Source organism: Oncorhynchus keta, unplaced genomic scaffold, assembly GCF_023373465.1.
Source record: "Oncorhynchus keta strain PuntledgeMale-10-30-2019 unplaced genomic scaffold, Oket_V2 Un_contig_3258_pilon_pilon, whole genome shotgun sequence".
Lineage (NCBI taxonomy): Eukaryota > Metazoa > Chordata > Actinopteri > Salmoniformes > Salmonidae > Oncorhynchus > Oncorhynchus keta.
This window is the reverse complement of record NW_026287160.1, coordinates 31231-55026: the sequence shown is the minus strand read 5'-3', so window position 1 is coordinate 55026 and position 23796 is coordinate 31231. Positions and strand designations below refer to the sequence as shown.

The window sequence follows — 23796 nt, the reverse complement described above, 5'->3', positions numbered from 1 at the left end:
TATTTGGGAGCACCGGGAGATGATTGAGTACTTCTAGTCAGAGTACAGCAACACTGTCCTCCAAACAGCAAACTAAAACTTGTAAACTTTTAAATAAGTCCTTTTTTAATTACAATTGGATATAAAGCATTTGGTGGTAAACAGTCAGACACGAAACATATAGCACTTCCACTACGAAGGGGCAGTTTCCCAGTCACAGGTCACGCCTCATCATGGACTAAACTGTTTAAATCCAGCTGGGTCTGGGAAACTGGACCTCGGTGTGCTGAGACAAGGAGAACAGTTCAGTGACATTCTTTAGATTCTTGTTAAAGTAGTGGCAGTACATATTGAGTGGTAAGAGATTCCTTCGTTCGCTGTCTGCCAGAGAGGTACATTTTTTTGGCCCGGGAGCTGGTGGGGTTTAGTTTTTGGCCGGCGTGACAGCGGAGGTGGTTTTGACAGTCTTCTTCATGTGGTGGTAATTGGGGAGGATCTTCATCAGGAAGTCGAGCTGAAGAGTCTGAGGCTGCAGAACACAAACACACACAGACATGTTGTTCTTCACTGCTAACAGGGAAACAGTGGATGGACTGGTTCTTAGGTTAAAAACAAGTGCAGAAAGACAAAGCTTATACACACAGACCCCTGGATCACTAATCTCAGTGTGTGTGTGTGTGTGTGTGTGTGTGTGTGTGTGTGTGTGTGTGTGTACCTGTGGTCGCTCTGTCTGCACACGTCTCTGACACCCCGAGCCAAAGATGACAGTGTTTTCAGGTATGACCTCACAGGTGTTGACCTGGCAACAGGCGCCGATGATACAACCAGAAGTTAGAATCATGTTCCTGCCCAAGTCAGCTGGAGGGGGGAGGACAGTTTAGATGATAGAAGGGTCCTCTCCATAGTGATTTAATAACCAATCAACAGTTTAGATGTTAGAAGGGTTCTCTCCATAGTGATGTAATAACCAATCAACAGTTTAGATAGAAGGGTTCTCTCCATAGTGATTTAATAACCAATCAACAGTTTAGATGATAGAAGGGTTCTCTCCATAGTGATTTAATAACCAATCAACAGTTTAGATGATGGAAGGGTTCTCTCCATAGTGATTTAATAACCAATCAACAGTTTAGATGATAGAAGGGTTCTCTCCATAGTGATTTAATAACCAATCAACAGTTTAGATGGAAGGGTTCTCTCCATAGTGATTTAATAACCAATCAACAGTTTAGATGATAGAAGGGTTCTCTCCATAGTGATTTAATAACCAATCAACAGTTTAGATGATAGAAGGGTTCTCTCCATAGTGATTTAATAACCAATCAACAGTTTAGATGATAGAAGGGTTCACTCCATAGTGATTTAATAACCAATCAACAGTTTAGATGATAGAAGGGTTCTCTCCATAGTGATTTAATAACCAATCAACAGTTTAGATGATAGAAGGGTTCTCTCCATAGTGATTTAATAACCAATCAACAGTTTAGATGGAAGGGTTCTCTCCATAGTGATTTAATAACCAATCAACAGTTTAGATGATGGAAGGGTTCTCTCCATAGTGATTTAATAACCAATCAACAGTTTAGATGATGGAAGGGTTCTCTCCATAGTGATTTAATAACCAATCAACAGTTTAGATGATGGAAGGGTTCTCTCCATAGTGATTTAATAACCAATCAACAGTTTAGATGATGGAAGGGTTCTCTCCATAGTGATTTAATAACCAATCAACAGTTTAGATGATAGAAGGGTTCTCTACATAGTGATTTAATAACCAATCAACAGTTTAGATGATAGAAGGGTTCTCTCCATAGTGATTTAATAACCAATCAACAGTTTAGATGATAGAAGGGTTCTCTCCATAGTGATTTAATAACCAATCAACAGTTTAGATGGAAGGGTTCTCTCCATAGTGATTTAATAACCAATCAACAGTTTAGATGATAGAAGGGTTCTCTCCATAGTGATTTAATAACCAATCAACAGTTTAGATGATAGAAGGGTTCTCTCCATAGTGATTTAATAACCAATCAACAGTTTAGATGGAAGGGTTCTCTCCATAGTGATTTAATAACCAATCAACAGTTTAGATGATGGAAGGGTTCTCTCCATAGTGATTTAATAACCAATCAACAGTTTAGATGATAGAAGGGTTCTCAACAGTTTAGATGATAGAAGGGTTCCATAGTGATTTAATAACCAATCAACAGTTTAGATGATAGAAGGGTTCTCTCCATAGTGATTTAATAACCAATCAACAGTTTAGATGGAAGGGTTCTCTCCATAGTGATTTAATAACCAATCAACAGTTTAGATGATAGAAGGGTTCTCTAGTGATTTAATAACATAGTGATTTAATAAATAACAATCAACAGTTTAGATGATAGAAGGGTTCTCTCCATAGTGATTTAATAACCAATCAACAGTTTAGATGATAGAAGGGTTCTCTCCATAGTGATTTAATAACCAATCAACAGTTTAGATGGAAGGGTTCTCTCCATAGTGATTTAATAACCAATCAACAGTTTAGATGATAGAAGGGTTCTCTCCATAGTGATTTAATAACCAATCAACAGTTTAGATGGAAGGGTTCTCTCCATAGTGATTTAATAACCAATCAACAGTTTAGATGGAAGGGTTCTCTCCATAGTGATTTAATAACCAATCAACAGTTTAGATGATAGAAGGGTTCTCTCCATAGTGATTTAATAACCAATCAACAGTTTAGATGATAGAAGGGTTCTCTCCATAGTGATTTAATAACCAATCAACAGTTTAGATGATAGAAGGGTTCTCTCCATAGTGATTTAATAACCAATCAACAGTTTAGATGGAAGGGTTCTCTCCATAGTGATTTAATAACCAATCAACAGTTTAGATGATAGAAGGGTTCTCTCCATAGTGATTTAATAACATAGTGATTTAATAACCAATCAACAGTTTAGATGATGGAAGGGTTCTCTCCATAGTGATTTAATAACCAATCAACAGTTTAGATGATAGAAGGGTTCTCTCCATAGTGATTTAATAACCAATCAACAGTTTAGATGATAGAAGGGTTCTCTCCATAGTGATTTAATAACCAATCAACAGTTTAGATGATAGAAGGGTTCTCTCCATAGTGATTTAATAACCAATCAACAGTTTAGATGATAGAAGGGTTCTCTCCATAGTGATTTAATAACCAATCAACAGTTTAGATGATAGAAGGGTTCTCTCCATAGTGATTTAATAACCAATCAACAGTTTAGATGATGGAAGGGTTCTCTCCATAGTGATTTAATAACCAATCAACAGTTTAGATGATAGAAGGGTTCTCTCCATAGTGATTTAATAACCAATCAACAGTTTAGATGATGGAAGGGTTCTCTCCATAGTGATTTAATAACCAATCAACAGTTTAGATGATAGAAGGGTTCTCTCCATAGTGATTTAATAACCAATCAACAGTTTAGATGGAAGGGTTCTCTCCATAGTGATTTAATAACCAATCAACAGTTTAGATGGAAGGGTTCTCTCCATAGTGATTTAATAACCAATCAACAGTTTAGATGATGGAAGGGTTCTCTCCATTGTGATTTAATAACCAATCAACAGTTTAGATGGAAGGGTTCTCTCCATAGTGATTTAATAACCAATCAACAGTTTAGATGATAGAAGGGTTCTCTCCATAGTGATTTAATAACCAATCAACAGTTTAGATGATAGAAGGGTTCTCTCCATAGTGATTTAATAACCAATCAACAGTTTAGATGATAGAAGGGTTCTCTACATAGTGATTTAATAACCAATCAACAGTTTAGATGATAGAAGGGTTCTCTCCATAGTGATTTAATAACCAATCAACAGTTTAGATGATAGAAGGGTTCTCTCCATAGTGATTTAATAACCAATCAACAGTTTAGATGGAAGGGTTCTCTCCATAGTGATTTAATAACCAATCAACAGTTTAGATGATAGAAGGGTTCTCTCATAGTGATTTAATAACCAATCAACAGTTTAGATGGAAGGGTTCTCTCCATAGTGATTTAATAACCAATCAACAGTTTAGATGGAAGGGTTCTCTCCATAGTGATTTAATAACCAATCAACAGTTTAGATGATAGAAGGGTTCTCTCCATAGTGATTTAATAACCAATCAACAGTTTAGATGATAGAAGGGTTCTCTCCATAGTGATTTAATAACCAATCAACAGTTTAGATGATAGAAGGGTTCTCTCCATAGTGATTTAATAACCAATCAACAGTTTAGATAGAAGGGTTCTCTCCATAGTGATTTAATAACCAATCAACAGTTTAGATGATAGAAGGGTTCTCTCCATAGTGATTTAATAACCAATCAACAGTTTAGATGATGGAAGGGTTCTCTCCATAGTGATTTAATAACCAATCAATCAACAGTTTAGATGATAGAAGGGTTCTCTCCATAGTGATTTAATAACCAATCAACAGTTTAGATGATAGAAGGGTTCTCTCCATAGTGATTTAATAACCAATCAACAGTTTAGATGATAGAAGGGTTCTCTCCATAGTGATTTAATAACCAATCAACAGTTTAGATGATGAAGGGTTCTCTCCATAGTGATTTAATAACCAATCAACAGTTTAGATGATAGAAGGGTTCTCTCCATAGTGATTTAATAACCAATCAACAGTTTAGATGATGGAAGGGTTCTCTCCATAGTGATTTAATAACCAATCAACAGTTTAGATGATGGAAGGGCTCTCTCCATAGTGATTTAATAACCAATCAACAGTTTAGATGATAGAAGGGTTCTCTCCATAGTGATTTAATAACCAATCAACAGTTTAGATGATGGAAGGGTTCTCTCCATAGTGATTTAATAACCAATCAACAGTTTAGATGATAGAAGGGTTCTCTCCATAGTGATTTAATAACCAATCAACAGTTTAGATGATAGAAGGGTTCTCTCCATAGTGATTTAATAACCAATCAACAGTTTAGATGATAGAAGGGTTCTCTCCATAGTGATTTAATAACCAATCAACAGTTTAGATGATAGAAGGGTTCTCTCCATAGTGATTTAATAACCAATCAACAGTTTAGATGGAAGGGTTCTCTCCATAGTGATTTAATAACCAATCAACAGTTTAGATGATGGAAGGGTTCTCTCCATAGTGATTTAATAACCAATCAACAGTTTAGATGATAGAAGGGTTCTCTCCATAGTGATTTAATAACCAATCAACAGTTTAGATGATAGAAGGGTTCTCTCCATAGTGATTTAATAACCAATCAACAGTTTAGATGATAGAAGGGTTCTCTCCATAGTGATTTAATAACCAATCAACAGTTTAGATGGAAGGGTTCTCTCCATAGTGATTTAATAACCAATCAACAGTTTAGATGATGAAGGGTTCTCTCCATAGTGATTTAATAACCAATCAACAGTTTAGATAGAAGGGTTCTCTCCATAGTGATTTAATAACCAATCAACAGTTTAGATGGAAGGGTTCTCTCCATAGTGATTTAATAACCAATCAACAGTTTAGATGATGGAAGGGTTCTCTCCATAGTGATTTAATAACCAATCAACAGTTTAGATGATAGAAGGGTTCTCTCCATAGTGATTTAATAACCAATCAACAGTTTAGATGATAGAAGGGTTCTCTCCATAGTGATTTAATAACCAATCAACAGTTTAGATGATGGAAGGGTTCTCTCCATAGTGATTTAATAACCAATCAACAGTTTAGATGATAGAAGGGTTCTCTCCATAGTGATTTAATAACCAATCAACAGTTTAGATGATAGAAGGGTTCTCTCCATTGTGATTTAATAACCAATCAACAGTTTAGATGATAGAAGGGTTCACTCCATAGTGATTTAATAACCAATCAACAGTTTAGATGATGGAAGGGTTCTCTCCATAGTGATTTAATAACCAATCAACAGTTTAGATGATAGAAGGGTTCTCTCCATAGTGATTTAATAACCAATCAACAGTTTAGATGGAAGGGTTCTCTCCATAGTGATTTAATAACCAATCAACAGTTTAGATGATTTCTCTCCATAGTGATTTAATAACCAATCAACAGTTTAGATGATAGAAGGGTTCTCTCCATAGTGATTTAATAACCAATCAACAGTTTAGATGATAGAAGGGTTCTCTCCATAGTGATTTAATAACCAATCAACAGTTTAGATGATAGAAGGGTTCTCTCCATAGTGATTTAATAACCAATCAACAGTTTAGATGATGGAAGGGTTCTCTCCATAGTGATTTAATAACCAATCAACAGTTTAGATGATAGAAGGGTTCTCTCCATAGTGATTTAATAACCAATCAACAGTTTAGATTTTCTCTCCAATATTTAATAACAATCAACAGTTTAGATGGAAGGGTTCTCTCCATAGTGATTTAATAACCAATCAACAGTTTAGATGGAAGGGTTCTCTCCATTGTGATTTAATAACCAATCAACAGTTTAGATGATAGAAGGGTTCTCTCCATAGTGATTTAATAACCAATCAACAGTTTAGATGGAAGGGTTCTCTCCATAGTGATTTAATAACCAATCAACAGTTTAGATGGAAGGGTTCTCTCCATAGTGATTTAATAACCAATCAACAGTTTAGATGGAAGGGTTCTCTCCATAGTGATTTAATAACCAATCAACAGTTTAGATGATAGAAGGGTTCTCTCCATAGTGATTTAATAACCAATCAACAGTTTAGATGGAAGGGTTCTCTCCATAGTGATTTAATAACCAATCAACAGTTTAGATGATAGAAGGGTTCTCTCCATAGTGATTTAATAACCAATCAACAGTTTAGATGGAAGGGTTCTCTCCATAGTGATTTAATAACCAATCAACAGTTTAGATGATGGAAGGGTTCTCTCCATAGTGATTTAATAACCAATCAACAGTTTAGATGATGGAAGGGTTCTCTCCATAGTGATTTAATAACCAATCAACAGTTTAGATGATAGAAGGGTTCTCTCCATAGTGATTTAATAACCAATCAACAGTTTAGATGATAGAAGGGTTCTCTCCATAGTGATTTAATAACCAATCAACAGTTTAGATGATAGAAGGGTTCTCTCCATAGTGATTTAATAACCAATCAACAGTTTAGATGATAGAAGGGTTCTCTCCATAGTGATTTAATAACCAATCAACAGTTTAGATGGAAGGGTTCTCTCCATTGTGATTTAATAACCAATCAACAGTTTAGATGATGGAAGGGTTCTCTCCATAGTGATTTAATAACCAATCAACAGTTTAGATGATAGAAGGGTTCTCTCCATAGTGATTTAATAACCAATCAACAGTTTAGATGGAAGGGTTCTCTCCATAGTGATTTAATAACCAATCAACAGTTTAGATGATAGAAGGGTTCTCTCCATAGTGATTTAATAACCAATCAACAGTTTAGATGGAAGGGTTCTCTCCATAGTGATTTAATAACCAATCAACAGTTTAGATGGAAGGGTTCTCTCCATAGTGATTTAATAACCAATCAACAGTTTAGATGATAGAAGGGTTCTCTCCATAGTGATTTAATAACCAATCAACAGTTTAGATGATAGAAGGGTTCTCTCCATAGTGATTTAATAACCAATCAACAGTTTAGATGATAGAAGGGTTCTCTCCATAGTGATTTAATAACCAATCAACAGTTTAGATGATAGAAGGGTTCTCTCCATAGTGATTTAATAACCAATCAACAGTTTAGATGGAAGGGTTCTCTCCATAGTGATTTAATAACCAATCAACAGTTTAGATGATGGAAGGGTTCTCTCCATAGTGATTTAATAACCAATCAACAGTTTAGATGATGAAGGGTTCTCTCCATAGTGATTTAATAACCAATCAACAGTTTAGATGATAGAAGGGTTCTCTCCATAGTGATTTAATAACCAATCAACAGTTTAGATGATAGAAGGGTTCTCTCCATAGTGATTTAATAACCAATCAACAGTTTAGATGGAAGGGTTCTCTCCATAGTGATTTAATAACCAATCAACAGTTTAGATGATAGAAGGGTTCTCTCCATAGTGATTTAATAACCAATCAACAGTTTAGATGGAAGGGTTCTCTCCATAGTGATTTAATAACCAATCAACAGTTTAGATGATGGAAGGGTTCTCTCCATAGTGATTTAATAACCAATCAACAGTTTAGATGATAGAAGGGTTCTCTCCATAGTGATTTAATAACCAATCAACAGTTTAGATGATAGAAGGGTTCTCTCCATAGTGATTTAATAACCAATCAACAGTTTAGATGATAGAAGGGTTCTCTCCATAGTGATTTAATAACCAATCAACAGTTTAGATGATAGAAGGGTTCTCTCCATAGTGATTTAATAACCAATCAACAGTTTAGATGGAAGGGTTCTCTCCATAGTGATTTAATAACCAATCAACAGTTTAGATGGAAGGGTTCTCTCCATAGTGATTTAATAACCAATCAACAGTTTAGATGATAGAAGGGTTCTCTCCATAGTGATTTAATAACCAATCAACAGTTTAGATGGAAGGGTTCTCTCCATAGTGATTTAATAACCAATCAACAGTTTAGATGATAGAAGGGTTCTCTCCATAGTGATTTAATAACCAATCAACAGTTTAGATGATAGAAGGGTTCTCTCCATAGTGATTTAATAACCAATCAACAGTTTAGATGATGGAAGGGCTTCTCTCCATAGTGATTTAATAACCAATCAACAGTTTAGATGATAGAAGGGTTCTCTCTCCATAGTGATTTAATAACCAATCAACAGTTTAGATGATGGAAGGGTTCTCTCCATAGTGATTTAATAACCAATCAACAGTTTAGATGATGAAGGGTTCTCCATAGTGATTTAATAACCAATCAACAGTTTAGATGATAGAAGGGTTCTCTCCATAGTGATTTAATAACCAATCAACAGTTTAGATGATGGAAGGGTTCTCTCCATAGTGATTTAATAACCAATCAACAGTTTAGATGATAGAAGGGTTCTCTCCATAGTGATTTAATAACCAATCAACAGTTTAGATGATAGAAGGGTTCTCTCCATAGTGATTTAATAACCAATCAACAGTTTAGATGATGGAAGGGTTCTCTCCATAGTGATTTAATAACCAATCAACAGTTTAGATGATAGAAGGGTTCTCTCCATAGTGATTTAATAACCAATCAACAGTTTAGATGATGGAAGGGTTCTCTCCATAGTGATTTAATAACCAATCAACAGTTTAGATGGAAGGGTTCTCTCCATAGTGATTTAATAACCAATCAACAGTTTAGATGATGGAAGGGTTCTCTCCATAGTGATTTAATAACCAATCAACAGTTTAGATGAGAAGGGTTCTCTCCATAGTGATTTAATAACCAATCAACAGTTTAGATGATAGAAGGGTTCTCTCCATAGTGATTTAATAACCAATCAACAGTTTAGATGATGAAGGGTTCTCTCCATAGTGATTTAATAACCAATCAACAGTTTAGATGATAGAAGGGTTCTCTCCATAGTGATTTAATAACCAATCAACAGTTTAGATGGAAGGGTTCTCCCATAGTGATTTAATAACCAATCAACAGTTTAGATGATAGAAGGGTTCTCTCCATAGTGATTTAATAACCAATCAACAGTTTAGATGGAAGGGTTCTCTCCATAGTGATTTAATAACCAATCAACAGTTTAGATGGAAGGGTTCTCTCCATAGTGATTTAATAACCAATCAACAGTTTAGATGATAGAAGGGTTCTCTCCATAGTGATTTAATAACCAATCAACAGTTTAGATGATAGAAGGGTTCTCTCCATAGTGATTTAATAACCAATCAACAGTTTAGATGGAAGGGTTCTCTCCATAGTGATTTAATAACCAATCAACAGTTTAGATGATAGAAGGGTTCTCTCCATAGTGATTTAATAACCAATCAACAGTTTAGATGGAAGGGTTCTCTCCATAGTGATTTAATAACCAATCAACAGTTTAGATGGAAGGGTTCTCTCCATAGTGATTTAATAACCAATCAACAGTTTAGATGATGGAAGGGTTCTCTCCATAGTGATTTAATAACCAATCAACAGTTTAGATGATGGAAGGGTTCTCTCCATAGTGATTTAATAACCAATCAACAGTTTAGATGATAGAAGGGTTCTCTCCATAGTGATTTAATAACCAATCAACAGTTTAGATGATAGAAGGGTTCTCTCCATAGTGATTTAATAACCAATCAACAGTTTAGATGATAGAAGGGTTCTCTCCATAGTGATTTAATAACCAATCAACAGTTTAGATGATAGAAGGGTTCTCTCCATAGTGATTTAATAACCAATCAACAGTTTAGATGGAAGGGTTCTCTCCATTGTGATTTAATAACCAATCAACAGTTTAGATGATGGAAGGGTTCTCTCCATAGTGATTTAATAACCAATCAACAGTTTAGATGATAGAAGGGTTCTCTCCATAGTGATTTAATAACCAATCAACAGTTTAGATGGAAGGGTTCTCTCCATAGTGATTTAATAACCAATCAACAGTTTAGATGGAAGGGTTCTCTCCATAGTGATTTAATAACCAATCAACAGTTTAGATGATAGAAGGGTTCTCTCCATAGTGATTTAATAACCAATCAACAGTTTAGATGGAAGGGTTCTCTCCATAGTGATTTAATAACCAATCAACAGTTTAGATGGAAGGGTTCTCTCCCATAGTGATTTAATAACCAATCAACAGTTTAGATGATAGAAGGGTTCTCTCCATAGTGATTTAATAACCAATCAACAGTTTAGATGATAGAAGGGTTCTCTCCATAGTGATTTAATAACCAATCAACAGTTTAGATGATAGAAGGGTTCTCTCCATAGTGATTTAATAACCAATCAACAGTTTAGATGATGGAAGGGTTCTCTCCATAGTGATTTAATAACCAATCAACAGTTTAGATGATAGAAGGGTTCTCTCCATAGTGATTTAATAACCAATCAACAGTTTAGATGATAGAAGGGTTCTCTCCATAGTGATTTAATAACCAATCAACAGTTTAGATGGAAGGGTTCTCTCCATAGTGATTTAATAACCAATCAACAGTTTAGATGATAGAAGGGTTCTCTCCATAGTGATTTAATAACCAATCAACAGTTTAGATGGAAGGGTTCTCTCCATAGTGATTTAATAACCAATCAACAGTTTAGATGATAGAAGGGTTCTCTCCATAGTGATTTAATAACCAATCAACAGTTTAGATGATAGAAGGGTTCTCTCCATAGTGATTTAATAACCAATCAACAGTTTAGATGATAGAAGGGTTCTCTCCATAGTGATTTAATAACCAATCAACAGTTTAGATGGAAGGGTTCTCTCCATAGTGATTTAATAACCAATCAACAGTTTAGATGATAGAAGGGTTCTCTCCATAGTGATTTAATAACCAATCAACAGTTTAGATGGAAGGGTTCTCTCCATTGTGATTTAATAACCAATCAACAGTTTAGATGATGGAAGGGCTCTCTCCATAGTGATTTAATAACCAATCAACAGTTTAGATGATGAAGGGTTCTCTCCATAGTGATTTAATAACCAATCAACAGTTTAGATGATAGAAGGGTTCTCTCCATAGTGATTTAATAACCAATCAACAGTTTAGATGATAGAAGGGTTCTCTCCATAGTGATTTAATAACCAATCAACAGTTTAGATGGAAGGGTTCTCTCCATAGTGATTTAATAACCAATCAACAGTTTAGATGATAGAAGGGTTCTCTCCATAGTGATTTAATAACCAATCAACAGTTTAGATGATAGAAGGGTTCTCTCCATAGTGATTTAATAACCAATCAACAGTTTAGATGATGGAAGGGTTCTCTCCATAGTGATTTAATAACCAATCAACAGTTTAGATGATAGAAGGGTTCTCTCCATAGTGATTTAATAACCAATCAACAGTTTAGATGATAGAAGGGTTCTCTCCATAGTGATTTAATAACCAATCAACAGTTTAGATGATAGAAGGGTTCTCTCCATAGTGATTTAATAACCAATCAACAGTTTAGATGGAAGGGTTCTCTCCATAGTGATTTAATAACCAATCAACAGTTTAGATGGAAGGGTTCTCTCCATAGTGATTTAATAACCAATCAACAGTTTAGATGATAGAAGGGTTCTCTCCATAGTGATTTAATAACCAATCAACAGTTTAGATGATAGAAGGGTTCTCTCCATAGTGATTTAATAACCAATCAACAGTTTAGATGGAAGGGTTCTCTCCATAGTGATTTAATAACCAATCAACAGTTTAGATGATAGAAGGGTTCTCTCCATAGTGATTTAATAACCAATCAACAGTTTAGATGGAAGGGTTCTCTCCATAGTGATTTAATAACCAATCAACAGTTTAGATGATGAAGGGTTCTCTCCATAGTGATTTAATAACCAATCAACAGTTTAGATGGAAGGGTTCTCTCCATAGTGATTTAATAACCAATCAACAGTTTAGATGATAGAAGGGTTCTCTCCATAGTGATTTAATAACCAATCAACAGTTTAGATGATAGAAGGGTTCTCTCCATAGTGATTTAATAACCAATCAACAGTTTAGATGATAGAAGGGTTCTCTCCATAGTGATTTAATAACCAATCAACAGTTTAGATGATAGAAGGGTTCTCTCCATAGTGATTTAATAACCAATCAACAGTTTAGATGGAAGGGTTCTCTCCATAGTGATTTAATAACCAATCAACAGTTTAGATGATGAAGGGTTCTCTCCATAGTGATTTAATAACCAATCAACAGTTTAGATGATAGAAGGGTTCTCTCCATAGTGATTTAATAACCAATCAACAGTTTAGATGATAGAAGGGTTCTCTCCATAGTGATTTAATAACCAATCAACAGTTTAGATGATAGAAGGGTTCTCTCCATAGTGATTTAATAACCAATCAACAGTTTAGATGATAGAAGGGTTTTAATAACCAATCTCTCCATAGTGATTTAATAACCAATCAACAGTTTAGATGATAGAAGGGTTCTCTCCATAGTGATTTAATAACCAATCAACAGTTTAGATGATAGAAGGGTTCTCTCCATAGTGATTTAATAACCAATCAACAGTTTAGATGATAGAAGGGTTCTCTCCATCAACAGTTTAGATGATGATTTAATAACCAATCAACAGTTTAGATGATAGAAGGGTTCTCTCCATAGTGATTTAATAACCAATCAACAGTTTAGATGATAGAAGGGTTCTCTCCATAGTGATTTAATAACCAATCAACAGTTTAGATGATAGAAGGGTTCTCTCCATAGTGATTTAATAACCAATCAACAGTTTAGATGATAGAAGGGTTCTCTCCATAGTGATTTAATAACCAATCAACAGTTTAGATGATAGAAGGGTTCTCTCCATAGTGATTTAATAACCAATCAACAGTTTAGATGATAGAAGGGTTCTCTCCATAGTGATTTAATAACCAATCAACAGTTTAGATGATGAAGGGTTCTCTCCATAGTGATTTAATAACCAATCAACAGTTTAGATGATAGAAGGGTTCTCTCCATAGTGATTTAATAACCAATCAACAGTTTAGATGATGGAAGGGTTCTCTCCATAGTGATTTAATAACCAATCAACAGTTTAGATGATAGAAGGGTTCTCTCCATAGTGATTTAATAACCAATCAACAGTTTAGATGATAGAAGGGTTCTCTCCATAGTGATTTAATAACCAATCAACAGTTTAGATGATGGAAGGGTTCTCTCCATAGTGATTTAATAACCAATCAACAGTTTAGATGATAGAAGGGTTCTCTCTCCATAGTGATTTAATAACCAATCAACAGTTTAGATGATAGAAGGGTTCTCTCCATAGTGATTTAATAACCAATCAACAGTTTAGATGATAGAAGGGTTCTCTCCATAGTGATTTAATAACCAATCAACAGTTTAGATGATGGAAGGGTTCTCTCCATAGTGATTTAATAACCAATCAACAGTTTAGATGATAGAAGGGTTCTCTCCATAGTGATTTAATAACCAATCAACAGTTTAGATGATGGAAGGGTTCTCTCCATAGTGATTTAATAACCAATCAACAGTTTAGATGATAGAAGGGTTCTCTCCATAGTGATTTAATAACCAATCAACAGTTTAGATGATAGAAGGGTTCTCTCCATAGTGATTTAATAACCAATCAACAGTTTAGATGATAGAAGGGTTCTCTCCATAGTGATTTAATAACCAATCAACAGTTTAGATGATAGAAGGGTTCTCTCCATAGTGATTTAATAACCAATCAACAGTTTAGATGATAGAAGGGTTCTCTCCATAGTGATTTAATAACCAATCAACAGTTTAGATGATAGAAGGGTTCTCTCCATAGTGATTTAATAACCAATCAACAGTTTAGATGGAAGGGTTCTCTCCATAGTGATTTAATAACCAATCAACAGTTTAGATGGAAGGGTTCTCTCCATAGTGATTTAATAACCAATCAACAGTTTAGATGATAGAAGGGTTCTCTCCATAGTGATTTAATAACCAATCAACAGTTTAGATGATAGAAGGGTTCTCTCCATAGTGATTTAATAACCAATCAACAGTTTAGATGGAAGGGTTCTCTCCATAGTGATTTAATAACCAATCAACAGTTTAGATGATAGAAGGGTTCTCTCCATAGTGATTTAATAACCAATCAACAGTTTAGATGGAAGGGTTCTCTCCATAGTGATTTAATAACCAATCAACAGTTTAGATGGAAGGGTTCTCTCCATAGTGATTTAATAACCAATCAACAGTTTAGATGGAAGGGTTCTCTACATAGTGATTTAATAACCAATCAACAGTTTAGATGATGGAAGGGTTCTCTCCATAGTGATTTAATAACCAATCAACAGTTTAGATGATAGAAGGGTTCTCTCCATAGTGATTTAATAACCAATCAACAGTTTAGATGATGGAAGGGTTCTCTCCATAGTGATTTAATAACCAATCAACAGTTTAGATGATAGAAGGGTTCTCTCCATAGTGATTTAATAACCAATCAACAGTTTAGATGATAGAAGGGTTCTCTCCATAGTGATTTAATAACCAATCAACAGTTTAGATGATAGAAGGGTTCTCTCCATAGTGATTTAATAACCAATCAACAGTTTAGATGATAGAAGGGTTCTCTCCATAGTGATTTAATAACCAATCAACAGTTTAGATGGAAGGGTTCTCTCCATAGTGATTTAATAACCAATCAACAGTTTAGATGATAGAAGGGTTCTCTCCATAGTGATTTAATAACCAATCAACAGTTTAGATGATAGAAGGGTTCTCTCCATAGTGATTTAATAACCAATCAACAGTTTAGATGATAGAAGGGTTCTCTCCATAGTGATTTAATAACCAATCAACAGTTTAGATGATAGAAGGGTTCTCTCCATAGTGATTTAATAACCAATCAACAGTTTAGATGATAGAAGGGTTCTCTCCATAGTGATTTAATAACCAATCAACAGTTTAGATGGAAGGGTTCTCTCCATAGTGATTTAATAACCAATCAACAGTTTAGATGATGGAAGGGTTCTCTCCATAGTGATTTAATAACCAATCAACAGTTTAGATGATGGAAGGGTTCTCTCCATAGTGATTTAATAACCAATCAACAGTTTAGATGATAGAAGGGTTCTCTCCATAGTGATTTAATAACCAATCAACAGTTTAGATGATAGAAGGGTTCTCTCCATAGTGATTTAATAACCAATCAACAGTTTAGATGATAGAAGGGTTCTCTCCATAGTGATTTAATAACCAATCAACAGTTTAGATGATAGAAGGGTTCTCTCCATAGTGATTTAATAACCAATCAACAGTTTAGATGATAGAAGGGTTCTCTCCATAGTGATTTAATAACCAATCAACAGTTTAGATGATGGAAGGGTTCTCTCCATAGTGATTTAATAACCAATCAACAGTTTAGATGATAGAAGGGTTCTCTCCATAGTGATTTAATAACCAATCAACAGTTTAGATGATAAGGGTTCTCTCCATAGTGATTTAATAACCAATCAACAGTTTAGATGATAGAAGGGTTCTCTCCATAGTGATTTAATAACCAATCAACAGTTTAGATGATAGAAGGGTTCTCTCCATAGTGATTTAATAACCAATCAACAGTTTAGATGGAAGGGTTCTCTCCATAGTGATTTAATAACCAATCAACAGTTTAGATGGAAGGGTTCTCTCCATAGTGATTTAATAACCAATCAACAGTTTAGATGATAGAAGGGTTCTCTCCATAGTGATTTAATAACCAATCAACAGTTTAGATGATGGAAGGGTTCTCTCCATAGTGATTTAATAACCAATCAACAGTTTAGATGGAAGGGTTCTCTCCATAGTGATTTAATAACCAATCAACAGTTTAGATGGAAGGGTTCTCTCCATAGTGATTTAATAACCAATCAACAGTTTAGATGGAAGGGTTCTCTCCATAGTGATTTAATAACCAATCAACAGTTTAGATGGAAGGGTTCTCTCCATAGTGATTTAATAACCAATCAACAGTTTAGATGGAAGGGTTCTCTCCATAGTGATTTAATAACCAATCAACAGTTTAGATGGAAGGGTTCTCTCCATAGTGATTTAATAACCAATCAACAGTTTAGATGGAAGGGTTCTCTCCATTGTGATTTAATAACCAATCAACAGTTTAGATGATGGAAGGGTTCTCTCCATAGTGATTTAATAACCAATCAACAGTTTAGATGATAGAAGGGTTCTCTCCATAGTGATTTAATAACCAATCAACAGTTTAGATGAAAGAAGGGTTCTCTCCATAGTGATTTAATAACCAATCAACAGTTTAGATGATAGAAGGGTTCTCTCCATAGTGATTTAATAACCAATCAACAGTTTAGATGATAGAAGGGTTCTCTCCATAGTGATTTAATAACCAATCAACAGTTTAGATGGATAGGGGTTCTCTCCATAGTGATTTAATAACCAATCAACAGTTTAGATGGAAGGGTTCTCTCCATAGTGATTTAATAACCAATCAACAGTTTAGATGATAGAAGGGTTCTCTCCATAGTGATTTAATAACCAATCAACAGTTTAGATGGAAGGGTTCTCTCCATAGTGATTTAATAACCAATCAACAGTTTAGATGATAGAAGGGTTCTCTCCATAGTGATTTAATAACCAATCAACAGTTTAGATGATAGAAGGGTTCTCCCATAGTGATTTAATAACCAATCAACAGTTTAGATGATAGAAGGTTTCTCTCCATAGTGATTTAATAACCAATCAACAGTTTAGATGATAGAAGGGTTCTCTCCATAGTGATTTAATAACCAATCAACAGTTTAGATGATAGAAGGGTTCTCTCCATAGTGATTTAATAACCAATCAACAGTTTAGATGATAGAAGGGTTCTCTCCATAGTGATTTAATAACCAATCAACAGTTTAGATGATAGAAGGGTTCTCCCCATAGTGATTTAATAACCAATCAACAGTTTAGATGATAGAAGGTTTCTCTCCATAGTGATTTAATAACCAATCAACAGTTTAGATGATAGAAGGGTTCTCTCCATAGTGATTTAATAACCAATCAACAGTTTAGATGGAAGGGTTCTCTCCATAGTGATTTAATAACCAATCAACAGTTTAGATGGAAGGGTTCTCTCCATAGTGATTTAATAACCAATCAACAGTTTAGATGATAGAAGGGTTCTCTCCATAGTGATTTAATAACCAATCAACAGTTTAGATGATGGAAGGGTTCTCTCCATAGTGATTTAATAACCAATCAACAGTTTAGATGATAGAAGGGTTCTCTCCATAGTGATTTAATAACCAATCAACAGTTTAGATGATAGAAGGGTTCTCTCCATAGTGATTTAATAACCAATCAACAGTTTAGATGATAGAAGGGTTCTCTCCATAGTGATTTAATAACCAATCAACAGTTTAGATGATAGGGTTCTCTCCATAGTGATTTAATAACCAATCAACAGTTTAGATGATAGAAGGGTTCTCTCCATAGTGATTTAATAACCAATCAACAGTTTAGATGGAAGGGTTCTCTCCATAGTGATTTAATAACCAATCAACAGTTTAGATGATAGAAGGGTTCTCTCCATAGTGATTTAATAACCAATCAACAGTTTAGATGATAGAAGGGTTCTCTCCATAGTGATTTAATAACCAATCAACAGTTTAGATGATAGAAGGGTTCTCTCCATAGTGATTTAATAACCAATCAACACAGACACACTCAGTCATTCAGATCATTGGGACGAAGACCGTCATTACTGAATTTGTGGCATTTGAACCTTTCTTACCTTTGGATTCTATGACATTGTTGTCCCCAATTTTCAAAGCTTGAGACACTGCAAGTATCAGTGGTTAAGGAGAGTTTCATACTTTACCAACAAAAGGACTTTCAGAGCAGCAATATACAGATATGTGATATTAGAGGTCAAACAGACAGAGGTCAAACAGACAGAGGTCAAACAGACAGAGGTCAAACAGACAGAGGTCAAACAATAACACATACAGATATGGAATATTAGACAGAGGTCAAACAGACAGAGGTCAAACAGACAGAGGTCAAACAATAACACATACAGATATGGAATATTAGACAGAGGTCAAATGTCCAAATAGCTGTTCCCTATAGGTCAGTGGCTGTACCCTATAGGTCAGTGTACCCTATAGGTCAGTGTACCCTACAGGTCAGTGTACCCTACAGGTCAGTGGCTGTACCCTACAGGTCAGTGTACCCTACAGGTCAGTGTACCCTACAGGTCAGTGGCTGTACCCTATAGGTCAGTGGCTGTACCCTACAGGTCAGTGGCTGTACCCTATAGGTCAGTGGCTGTACCCTATAGGTCAGTGGCTGTACCCTACAGGTCAGTGTCTGTACCCTACAGGTCAGTGGCTGTACCCTACAGGTCAGTGGCTGTACCCTATAGGTCAGTGGCCGTACCCTACAGGTCAGTGGCTGTACCCTACAGGTCAGTGGCTGTACCCTACAGGTCAGTGGCTGTACCCTAGAGGTCAGTGGCTGTACCCTACAGGTCAGTGGCTGTACCCTACAGGTCAGTGGCTATACCCTACAGGTCAGTGGCTGTACCCTACAGGTCAGTGGCTGTACCCTACAGGTCAGTCAGTGTACCCTATAGGTCAGTGGCTGTACCCTATAGGTCAGTGGCTGTACCCTACAGGTCAGTGGCTGTACCCTACAGGTCAGTGGCCGTACCCTACAGGTCAGTGGCTGTACCCTACAGGTCAGTGGCTGTACCCTACAGGTCAGTGGCCGTACCCTATAGGTCAGTGTACCCTACAGGTCAGTGGCTGTACCCTATAGGTCAGTGTCTGTACCCTACAGGTCAGTGGCTGTACCCTACAGGTCAGTGGCTGTACCATATAGGTCAGTGTACCCTACAGGTCAGTGTACCCTATAGGTCAGTGTACCCTATAGGTCAGTGTACCCTATAGGTCAGTGGCTGTACCCTGTAGGTCAGTGTACCCTGTAGGTCAGTGTACCCTGTAGGTCAGTGGCTGTACCCTGTAGGTCAGTGGCTGTACCCTATAGGTCAGTGGCTGTACCCTACAGGTCAGTGGCTGTACCCTATAGGTCAGTGGCTGTACCCTACAGGTCAGTGGCTGTACCCTACAGGTCAGTGGCTGTACCCTATAGGTCAGTGGCCGTACCCTACAGGTCAGTGGCTGTACCCTACAGGTCAGTGGCTATACCCTACAGGTCAGTGGCTGTACCCTACAGGTCAGTGGCTGTACCCTACAGGTCAGTGGCTGTACCCTACAGGTCAGTCGCTGTACCCTACAGGTCAGTGGCTGTACCCTACAGGTCAGTGGCTGTACCCTACAGGTCAGTGGCTGTACCCTACAGGTCAGTGGCCGTACCCTACAGGTCAGTGGCCGTACCCTATAGGTCAGTGGCTGTACCCTACAGGTCAGTGGCCGTACCCTACAGGTCAGTGGCCGTACCCTACAGGTCAGTGGCTGTACCCTACAGGTCAGTGGCTGTACCCTACAGGTCAGTGGCTGTACCCTACAGGTCAGTGGCCGTACCCTACAGGTCAGTGGCTGTACCCTACAGGTCAGTGGCTGTACCCTACAGGTCAGTGGCCGTACCCTATAGGTCAGTGTACCCTACAGGTCAGTGGCTGTACCCTATAGGTCAGTGTCTGTACCCTACAGGTCAGTGGCTGTACCCTACAGGTCAGTGGCTGTACCATATAGGTCAGTGTACCCTACAGGTCAGTGTACCCTATAGGTCAGTGTACCCTATAGGTCAGTGGCTGTACCCTATAGGTCAGTGGCTGTACCCTGTAGGTCAGTGTACCCTGTAGGTCAGTGTACCCTGTAGGTCAGTGTACCCTGTAGGTCAGTGGCTGTACCCTGTAGGTCAGTGGCTGTACCCTATAGGTCAGTGGCTGTACCCTATAGGTCAGTGTACCCTAGAGGTCAGTGGCTGTACCCTATAGGTCAGTGTACCCTACAGGTCAGTGGCTGTACCCTACAGGTCAGTGTGTACCCTGTAGGTCAGTGTACCCTGTAGGTCAGTGTACCCTACAGGTCAGTGTACCCTATAGGTCAGTGTACCCTATAGGTCAGTGTACCCTATAGGTCAGTGTACCCTACAGGTCAGTGTACCCTACAGGTCAGTGTACCCTATAGGTCAGTGGCTGTACCCTACAGGTCAGTGGCTGTACCCTACAGGTCAGTGTACCCTACAGGTCAGTGGCTGTACCCTATAGGTCAGTGGCTGTACCCTACAGGTCAGTGTACCCTACAGGTCAGTGGCTGTACCCTACAGGTCAGTGGCTGTACCCTACAGGTCAGTGGCTGTACCCTACAGGTCAGTGGCTGTACCCTACAGGTCAGTGTACCCTATAGGTCAGTGGCTGTACCCTACATGTCAGTGTACCCTACAGGTCAGTGGCTGTACCCTACATGTCAGTGTACCCTACAGGTCAGTGTACCCTAGAGGTCAGTGTACCCTACAGGTCAGTGTACCCTACAGGTCAGTGGCTGTACCCTGTAGGTCAGTGTACCCTACAGGTCAGTGTACCCTACAGGTCAGTGTACCCTATAGGTCAGTGTACCCTACAGGTCAGTGGCTGTACCCTATAGGTCAGTGGCTGTACCCTACATGTCAGTGTACCCTATAGGTCAGTGGCTGTACCCTACATGTCAGTGTACCCTACAGGTCAGTGTACCCTACAGGTCAGTGTACCCTACAGGTCAGTGTACCCTATAGGTCAGTGTACCCTATAGGTCAGTGTACCCTGTAGGTCAGTGTACCCTACAGGTCAGTGTACCCTACAGGTCAGTGTACCCTACAGGTCAGTGTACCCTACAGGTCAGTGTACCCTATAGGTCAGTGTACCCTACAGGTCAGTGTACCCTACAGGTCAGTGTACCCTATAGGTCAGTGTACCCTACAGGTCAGTGTACCCTACAGGTCAGTGTACCCTATAGGTCAGTGTACCCTATAGGTCAGTGTACCCTACAGGTCAGTGTACCCTACAGGTCAGTGTACCCTATAGGTCAGTGTACCCTATAGGTCAGTGTACCCCTTCAATATAAAGGATACTACACCCAACTTCAAACACGTTGTTGATGCCGATGGTCATCGTCTTTGGCTCCACTCCCTCAGAGTCAGGTGCTATGTTCTCTGGATAACTGATCAAAGACAGACAGCCAGCTTCATATCAGACAACCAGCTTCAATCAGACAACCAGCTTCCTATCAGACAACCAGCTTCATATCAGACAGACAGCTTCAATCAGACCATAACATGACAGAGGAAAAGGAGACCATAACATTGCAGAGGAAAAAGAGACCATAACATGACAGGAAAAGGAGACCATAACATGACAGGAAAAGGAGACCATAACATGACAGAGGAAAAGGAGACCATAACATGACAGAGGAAAAGGAGACCATAACATGACAGAGGAAAAGGAGACCATAACATGACAGGAAAGGACACCATAACATGACAGGAAAAGGAGACCATAACATGACAGAGGAAAAAGGAGACCATAACATGACAGAGGAAAAAGAGACCATAACATGGCAGAGGAAAAGGAGACCATAACATGGCAGAGGAAAAGGAGACCATAACATGACAGAGGAAAAGGAGACCATAACATGACAGGAAAAGGAGACCATAACATGACAGAGGAAAAGGAGACCATAACATTGCAGGAAAAAGAGACCATAACATGACAGAGGAAAAGGAGACCATAACATGACAGGAAAAGGAGACCATAACATGGCAGAGGAAAAGGAGACCATAACATTGCAGGAAAAAGAGACCATAACATGACAGAGGAAAAGGAGACCATAACATGACAGAGGAAAGGAGACCATAACATTGCAGGAAAAAGAGACCATAACATGACAGAGGAAAAGGAGACCATAACATTGCAGGAAAAAGAGACCATAACATGACAGAGGAAAAGGAGACCATAACATGACAGAGGAAAAGGAGACCATAACATGACAGAGGAAAAGGAGACCATAACATGACAGAGGAAAAGGAGACCATAACATGACAGAGGAAAAGGAGACCATAACATGACAGAGGAAAAGGAGACCATAACATGACAGGAAAAAGAGACCATAACATGACAGAGGAAAAGGAGACCATAACATGACAGGAAAAAGAGACCATAACATCCATTACAAGTGCAAAAGAGAGGTGGGGGACAGAATAAAAGCACGGAAGGAATAAAGTGTAGGGAGAATGGATGGATGTAACGGCGGAGGGGGAGAAAGAGAGGCGGCAATAGAACACAGGAGAGACCTCACCACTGTACCCTTCCACTTCTAGAAGATTCACTATTGTTATGTTCACCTGTTAATTATAAGAGCTTGTTCCTCGATGAGGTTGCCTTCTCCGATGACTATGGGTCCTGCCTCGGCAATGATGCGGGCTTTGGGATGGACCACGGTTCTGGCACCTGGAAAGACCATACATGAACAGTGAAATGTGCAACGCTAGCCTACCACATCAACCATTTTTAGCCGGCTCCAAAGTGGATATGTACTCAGTAACCTGAGCCGTGTAATAATGTCAAGCTATATAGAGACTAGAGCTACTACAGACAAACGAATGTTGTTGTTGCTCATTGTAAAATAAATAGTTAGCGGACGTTACCTGACTAGCTAAGCTAAATGCTACATTTGACGTCTTCTTACCAATAGTGACATCCCCTCTGATCTCGCTTTCGACGCACACCACGGCGCCAGCTGCTATTTTAGCACTACAAACAGAAAACCAAGTGTTGGTAATAATCAGCAATACAAAAAGTGTATAATTTATGAATCATCTGTATGTCTACAAGTTAGTTAGCTGCTTGCTACAGCTAAAGTAGCTAACTCAGCTAGTCACGTTAGCTAGCTGTTTCCTAAAACATATTCACTTTGTTTAACACATTCAAACTATCACATAACATTATGAAACAGTAATAATGTGTTATTTGATACACAATACTGAACTAAAAACGAATTCAAGTTGGAGTCGTAATACCTTTTTGAGCATTTTGTTTATCCGACATTTTGTTGATCGACTTGAGTTTTTTTCGACAATCGATTTCGAATCCTTCTCAGCATAAACGACGTCATTGTGCGCTTGCGTGGAACGCAGACAAGATGAGGGGGTGGGGACATTAATGGGGATTTAGTGTCACCTAGCGAATGTTTACAAAACTGCAGCTGAACAAATCTAATAATATTTTAATTCAGAGAAAATGGTTAAAGTATTATTCTCTGTTTTTCATATATGCAGAGTCACTTTAACTTGGCATTCATGTACATACTACCTCAATTGGC

General features: G+C 37.7%; 1 long non-coding RNA gene and 1 pseudogene across 1 annotated transcript; one reads left to right on the top strand and one right to left on the bottom strand.

The window, feature by feature from the left end:
• Positions 1-92: 92 nt before the first annotated feature.
• LOC127923790 (dynactin subunit 6-like) lies at positions 93-23604 on the bottom strand (annotated as a pseudogene).
• On the top strand, positions 18344-21519 carry LOC127923791 (uncharacterized). Its single transcript, XR_008115384.1, has 5 exons — positions 18344-18645; positions 18680-18734; positions 20564-20631; positions 20927-20977; positions 21317-21519. It is a non-coding gene; the product is annotated as an uncharacterized LOC127923791 (long non-coding RNA).
• Positions 23605-23796: the final 192 nt, after the last annotated feature.